Source organism: Bactrocera latifrons, unplaced genomic scaffold (assembly GCF_001853355.1).
Source record: "Bactrocera latifrons isolate USDA-ARS-PBARC rearing strain unplaced genomic scaffold, ASM185335v1 scaffold_1038, whole genome shotgun sequence".
In the NCBI taxonomy this organism is placed as follows: Eukaryota; Metazoa; Arthropoda; class Insecta; order Diptera; family Tephritidae; genus Bactrocera; species Bactrocera latifrons.
Window position 1 is genome coordinate 42659 of NW_017534451.1, and position 8496 is coordinate 51154.

General features: G+C 32.9%; 1 protein-coding gene across 1 annotated transcript in view; it reads right to left on the reverse strand.

Moving 5' to 3' along the window:
- The window catches only part of LOC108968821 (cAMP-dependent protein kinase catalytic subunit), a gene marked incomplete at its 5' end in the record, with an annotated part of 22794 nt that extends 17000 nt beyond the window's left edge, over positions 1-5794 (reverse strand). The window contains 1 exon segment of the mRNA XM_018933112.1: positions 5672-5794.
- Between the last annotated feature and the right edge of the window lie 2702 nt (positions 5795-8496).

Here is an 8496-nt window from a genome sequence, read left to right on the forward strand (position 1 = left end):
GAAACAATTTATATCCTGCACACCAGCAGTTTTTTTTAATTTAATTCTTTTTTTCTCATATTATTTATGTTTTGTATACTTAGAAAATCAATAAAAAGCATGTAAAAAAATGGATAGTCAAAATAGTTTTTGATTTTTTTTAAGGCGTAAAAAAATACCTAAAATTTGGGCTTCTAAACCAGAATACCCCCTTAAACATGATAAAAACGAGATAGGAAGGTAATTTTTGTAGTCATCTTTCTTATTAATATTTTTTGAAATACAAATGACGTTGATTTTTTCAAGAGTAGGGAAACACACCAGTCTTGACGATTAAATTATATAAATTAATTAAACGGCTTTTTAGTACCAGAGGTGCGTTTTTAATCATTGCATTGGTGATTCTGTTTGCAATTTGGAGCACATCTGTTGTAATTCCAGTAGAAGATTTAAGTGAGTGAATGTAACAAGAGGTGGGATTGTCCATAAAAGCTCTTACTATATGTATGAGCCGTAAATTGTTCACTGAATTAAGAATCATCATACCGGAACCAAGAAATACGTTTGAATCAGTAAGCAGAGCAATCAAACCAACTGATCGAACTCGTTCGTTTAGAGCACGAAACTCGATCGAACAATTTTGTAGCGAACCCCTGTGTTGAGTTGTAACCGTTTTGAGCGAGGCTGATCAAACCGAATCGATCATATTCAATGCAGGTCTCTGGTATGTACATATAACGATATATTTATCTCGGATTTTTATTAGGTGATACAAACAACCGTGGGGGGAACATAACTATGTACTAACATGTTGCGAGAGTATACACACAAAAAAGTAAAAGAACTGGAAAAATATAGAAAAATCTTATTTAACATGTGAGTTAGAAACAAGAAGCCACGCTTCGTAAAGATCGTATTATGCAAAAGTTTTCTATTCAAGGACTACATTTAAATAAATGAGTTTGTATAGCGACTAAATGCTATGGCCGTCGGATCTAAGAATCCATGCAAAATTTCGAAGTTATTTCGTCATATAAAAAAGTTTTCTATATGGTATTTGGACATGATTTTGATTGAACAGTTTGTATCTACGTATATAGTGCTCTCATATTGATAGAGGAAAGGTGGCGTAAAAATTTTCAGATTGATAACTCAAAAAAGTAGGGACTAGTACGCGTATATACACAGACAGACAGGACAGGGCTAAATCGACTCAGTTCCGAAGTTTCTTTCTGGGTGTTTCAAACTTTGTGTGCAAACTTAACATATCATGTTCAGGGTATAGAAATGGTAAAGTAGGAAGTTAAAGCGAATATTTTAACCTATTGATTACTGAMAAATAATATTTATGTAGTATGTGGTTTGTGCAAATTGTTAAGATTTAAATATTATTTAACCGTTTCATTTTTCAAAACAATAAAACATTTCGTGACAGAAGTGGAATTTTATGAATTTAGTGGCAATCTTCGTAAAGTGAATTTTCAATAAAAGTGAAAATATTTGGCAAAGTACAATTTTTACTCCAAATTCGCATCCAACCAAACCAACCCAAACGCATCCAAGGTTGTAACGGACAATAGCGAAGCTAGCGTGGTGAACAGAATTGGGTGATTCAGGGTTAGTGAACTACACAACCGACTAATGGAATATTTCAGCTGGATTGTTAAAGAGGGCTCCGAAACAGATGCAGAAGACATAGGATGCTTGAGTAAAAGCAATATGCAAAGCATTTATGCATTACAACCCTGCTTAGCTAAAATATGTAAAGCATTTATTTGGTCCCATGCATTGTCCAAATAATAATAAAAATAACTAGTAAATAAATTAAAATGTAATAAATAATATACATATTAAAATAAATTTTTCATCAGCGAACATTCCATTTTAAATTTTCAGTTCAATGCATGCAAATTCATTCATGCATTCACGAATTTCATACTTCGTTAGTGCAATGGCCTTCCGAAAACTATGCATTGCACATATGCTTTGCATAGTACGTTTACTAAAGCAGTCATAGAAAGCAACGGAATGTGCATGAGGTTTTGGTCGAATATCCAAATTTTACTCTCCGTAATGTCGAGAATTCTATGACCGTCTAGTCTATTAAAGAATTCGTTCCAGCAAACCACAACGCGCGAGTGACATCCATTAGAAACAATTGTTCTCAAACAAGGTTTTCCAGAAATAGTGCTATAATACTCAGCTTGAATTGATATTATGASTTTAAAGGAGATTCCTATTACGATAAAATAATCTATGGCTCGACACTCTTTTCAGACAATAAAATCGATACTGCATCTGATGAGCAGCAGTCTAAAAACGATTTGCCAAACCTACTCTACTCATTTTTCGATTGATGAGCATATGATTCCATATTTCGGTATTCACTACTGCAAAATGTTTATAAAAGGGAAACCAATTCGTATCGGCTTCAAACTATATTGTGCCTCTGTTCCGATTCGGACCTCTTTTCCAAGCAATTTCGTACGATGGAAAACAGTTCTTATAACACTTCCGGAGAACTCCGTACGTTGATGATCTTCTTTAACAATTTTTTTTACTTTATATCATTTACTCCGTTTGCTGAATTAGAGGAAAATTCGGGCAATCGACAGTTTATCAGAACTAACTGAAAGCCTCTATATTGACTTTACCCGTGAATTTTGCAAGCGCTAATCAACAACAGAAACTTATAGATGCGATATGAGATTTTTCTGGTTACGAATGGAATGCAAGAGGTTTTCTCAATTACTTGTTCTTTGCATGCAAATTGGCAAGTGGAAGGAGAGGTGGAATCATTTAGTCACTCCTAAACTGTAAAATTTCGTCACACTAAGAACAAAACATTTCGGCAGATACACATTCGACGAAAATAGCGAAGTAGCTTTTTGTTCAATACGCTTTTTCGATCTATAATAGTTTGCTGATTTACTAGATGCCAATAAATTTTGGAAATCACAAAATATTAACTTTCACAGCTGTCCAAGTGGAATATTGAATTGCCTTTTGTACGAGGATCTACCTTACGGCCTTACCTATACTAAATCGTAAATTTTCATTTACTTATATTATTATTTATTGTAGAAGCATGCAAAAGGCTAATATTACCAAAGAAAACTAAAATAAATGGTTCGATGAACTTGCTTTATGCAAGAAAAAAAGCCAGGAAATAATTTCAGTTGTTTACCAAACTTCAATACTCATGCGATTAATTACAATCTTACTCGTTATTTTATTAAATTACTAGAGGACCCGTCCACGTTTTAATGTGTCTGATACATCGTAAGTACTACTAATACCATCTATATGATTTCTATTATTAAGTTTATGACTACTAGTTAAGAAGACATGGCATTTTTGGTGAACTAATCATTTTCAAACGATTCTTACATGAATTTAGATCAAATGCTTATGATTTAAAATATAATTTTTGTATTTATGAATTGTATTCAATTTTAACATAAAAACATAAAAAGTATCCTACGTCCTTACTCTTGTTCTAAGCTACCTCTTCACCAATTTTCAGCCAAATCGGTTCAGCCTGGTGTAACTAACACGACTTCCTATTATATACACAAGATTTTATATCGTAGACTTATTAAATTATATTTTTTCGTAGACTCACTTCGTTTCCTTATTACATGTTTCTACATGTCCGTGACATTCATATCAAATACAAGATAATTGGCTAAAATTATATATACACAAAAATTTTTTAATTAAGAACCTTTGGTTTAAAAATTTTATTAATTTTTATTCCGATGTTTCGGTTACAAATTGAATTACAACAGCTGTGGAAATTCTGGTAAACATTTTTTATATCCAATATATACGTTAACTTTGTTAAAATAAATATTATTGGCGCAGAGAGCGCGTAAGTTTAATTGTATTCGTCGCATCGGGTCATGCTATTCCTTTTTGGAAAGCTCATTTCACGCGCTAACACGTGTTTGATTGATTGTCGTTTCTTTTAAGTCGTTCGTGAGTTATAGCGTCGCAAACATGGAGCAAAATAAAGAGAAAATACGGCATATTTTACAGTACTACTACGATAAAGGCAAAAATGCATCTCAAGCCTCGAATAAAGTTTGTGCAGTTTATGAACCCGATACAGTTTCCATTTCTACCGCACAACAATGGTTTCAACGTTTCGTTCTAGTGTAGTGGTGGTCGAAGATGCGCCGCGCTCCGAAAGGCCTGTCGTCGAAAATTGCGATAAAATCGCTGAATTGGTCGAAAGAGACCGGCATAGTAACAACTGTAGCATCGGTCAAGAGCTGGGCATGAGTCATCAAAAAACATTTTATGAACAATTGAAAATTCAATAAAAAAAATACCGCTTAACGATTATAAAGCCAAATGAAAGTGTGAAATTCTTATATTAGATTCTCCAATTTCGAAACATACAAATGTACGGATAACGTAGTGCACGAAATTTGGTTGAAATGTAGATCTAAAAAAAAAAAATAGGGCGGTACCAAGCCCATAATACAATTTTGAAATCAGATCTTCTGAGATCCTTCTATGGGGTAGTCGGTAGTCTTTTGTCAATAGATTTTGTTGCAGTCGTATTCCATTATCATCCATACTTATCACATTGTGCCATAACATATAGTGTTGGTAAGGTGAGATATTAAGCTTCATTTAACTAAAAAAAAATTAAATGTTGAACAAGATTATACCTGTTCAAAAATGGGTGAAAATAATGAAAATGAATAATGAAAATAAAATTTTGCATAAAAAAGGGACGTGGCGTTCGTGGCAAGCCAACAATGAAATTTTTCAATTTTACGGAGACAAAACTGTATCACAAAAAGGGTTCGGTCGCTTCCGTTCTGGAAATTTCGATGTGAAAGTGCATCTCGCTCTCGACCTTCCGTTGAAACAGTCGACGAAATTATGGAAAAGATTGAACAGGACCGTCAACCGACCGTGTGGAGGACCACACAATCTAAGACAATTACCGTGGGATACGCCCCATTAATATCGCATATAAGCTACTATCGAGCGTTGTGTGTGAAAGACTGAAGACAACCGTCAATAAACTGGTTGGATCTTATCCGTGTACAATATTCTATGAGTGCACAGCTGTTGGCGAACTTCGATGATATTGATATCAATGGCCTCAACAACTTCGCCGTTAGTTCCGATTTATTCAGACTAGAGAAGGAAGTGAAATGTATGTGTGTACGAAATATCTCCTGTTATCAAAAAAATAGTCAGTGCATTAGCGTTTCGAAAACACGTCACTTTTGACAGTCACAATTTTGAAGTCTTACATAATTTCCTCTATCTTGGAACCAGCATTAACAACATCGGCCTCTAAATCCAACACAGAATAACCCTTGCCAACAGGTGCCGTTTTGGACTGAGTAGGCACTTGAGAAGTAAAGTTCTCCCGCGACGTACAAAGAATAAACTCTACAAGTCCCTCATCATTCCCGTCCTGCTATATGGTGCAGACATGTGTGTGGGTTTGCAAAATTTCATTCTGGCAATTTCGATCTTGAAGGTGCACCTCGTCCTGAAAGAACTTTTGAAGCCAAATGGCTTTTGGTTTAATTCCTAAGCTTGGTATATTGATCCCTAATGTTCTTACAGAGCGAATAGTTTCGCTAGGATAACGACAGATCTTATACAAGTTTTACGACTCCCCAAAAATTTTTGCAGCTTGAATGGCTACCGCACCCACCATATTCTCCAATCTTCACACCTTTCCAGACTATTTCTTGTTTGTTATCTGCAAAATTTTTTTGGGTGGGAGAAGCTTCACCTCAATTCACGGCATCAAAAGGTAGTTGGACTAGTTTTTTGCCTGCAAGAATCAAAAATTGTATGAGAGTGTAATGAATTCTTACCCGACAATAGCAAAAGGTTTGGATTAAAATGCAGAATGTCATAAAATGTTTTTAGAAAATATTTATCCTGTGTAGGTTTTTATCAACCAAGCTATAGTAGACTTGAAATATGCAAAATAAAGCTATTAAAGGGCCCAAACCAACATTTCAAACCACAGGCACTACGATTTTCTCTACAAATTTTGCCTTTTATTTTATTTATATAGTGGTCCCATTTTGCTCACCTACAATATATGTACATCTATCAAGTTTCATCAATATATATATCTTATTTTTTACTAAAGTGAAAACTTGCACAGGCAAATGGACTTTTTTCATTTATATATTTCAACATACATATATAACTCCATACCCATCTCCATTAGTTCTAAGAGTTAAAAAAAATGGTGAGGTGAACAAACTATGAAATTATCCTCTTTTGGTTTTCCTTTATATCAACTTTTCAGAAACTTCTGTAAAATATTTGTTGGAGCCCTACATACTTTTGCTGAGCAAAACGGTAAATAATATAGTGAATTGAAAGTAAAAATAAATCGATAATTGTAATAATTATAATAAAAAAAATTATTTTTCAAAGAACGGTCTGACGAAGTAACAGGAATGTTTACTAAAATACATCACGAAATTGTTCAAAAAATTACATTTTAAATAGATAAAATGATTAATAATATGAAAAATTAATTGGTCATTTTATCATGCTATAGAAATAATTTCATTAGATAAGAAGAAATATACAAAAAAAAAATTTTTTTTTTAATTATTCCACTTATTATAAATTTTTCATTTACATACTTTAACATTCCACTAAATGTTTTTTTTTATGCTCTTGCAATATGTTGATATACATAGTACAATCATGTATCGAGAAAGATAGAGGGTTATTTACAATGTATATTATAGATATACATATATTGGGTAATCGAAAAATTCTTTTCGTATTTCTTATCAAACTTCAACTTATTATGTTATATTTATAATAATAAATAACCAAATATGTACCATTTTATTTTTGCCAATTTTCCATTATAGACATTATTCCATCAGTGTAAAACTTACAGCAGTGTAAATCGAAATTTCCAAAACGGAAGCGATCGAACCATTGTTGTGCTATACGAACTGATACAGCATCGTCTCGGTAAACTTCAAAAATTTCATTAGCGGCTTACGATGCATTCTCCCCTATTTTATATAAAAATTTAGCGAATTTCTTTATTATTTTCACTCGTTTTTGAACAGCTGTAACTTTTTATCAACTTCCCCAAATTTAAATTTTTTTGGTTAAATAAAGCTTTCCAACACTATATGGTATAACAATATGATTGGTAGCACTGGAGATATACGACTGTAACATTTAATAACTTAACACTAGATTGCGTAAGTCAAAGTCATTTTGACTGCTTTCGAATAAAATAGTGATTTAAATAATGACGTAGCTTCTAATAATTTTGTGACTTTTTCTATACCATATAAATGGATTAAGTAGTATATATGTGTATTTGTTATATCTACATTGCCGAAAGGTAGTCATTTTGCCTGCTTTCAGGCAATAGAGATATAACTAAGCTCCCGTCTTTCTAGTGTTAAGTAAAAATTAAGATAAATCATAAAACTTGTTACATGTGTAACACGGTATCAGAAGAAGTTTGATATTGTAGATGGCCGTTATCTTAATAAATTTGAAAAATCATGTTTTTCTAATAATAACGTATCTTTGTGCTGAAAATATTCGAATTTTCAAACATCCGATTGACTGTATGTTTTTCTCATACATAGTTCAAAACCGTATGCCGAATATGTGCTTCAGTATGTACATATGTTATATATTTACGAAATTCATCAACTCAATATATTAAATTTAGCTTCTTCGGTTGTGTTTATGCCAGATAAAACTTAAATATAATATAGTCTATAGCCTATAATATAAGTTAATAGGCAACAAATTTGATGGGAATTTACTCGATTTCGTCAAAAAATGAAAAATTTTTATACTCTTGCAACGTGTTGCGTATAACAGTTAGGGTTATGTATAGATAATCAGGATTGCGAGAAAAGTTGAAATCCAAGTGACTGTCTGACTGACAGACGTCTTTCCGTCCGATATCTTGATGTAACTTGATATTCGTAGATGGGCGTAATCAGACCACTACCACACCCACAAAACGCCATTACCCGGAAACTTCTAAAGTCCCATAACTAAGTACTAAATTAAGATTAAAAATTGTTATTTGTTAGCGGGAATCGCAGTCTATAGATTTAAAGATGCACTGGAAGAAGGTGGTTTTAGTATAAAAGCATTGACATTTATGTCAACAATGTTGTTTAAATGAGTTAAGCATCCACCCCCTCTACTCGATAAAACTGGCGCATCCTAATGCTACATCGCAATTTACCACAGCTGATAATACTACAACAGAACTCACCTCATCAATACACCAACCCACTAAACAAAAAGGAAGGACAACGCGATAGCAGACACAACGATCTGGCGCGCTAAAGACATACGCTCATATATATAAAATCTTAATAAAATAACATTTGTAAAAATATAAAACCTTTCTTAATAAATTAATATTGTATATCATACAACTCAAGCTACCCGGTATTTTTATTTCAAATGTGCGTGACAACTATTTAAACAATTTATACGTACATGGTGATT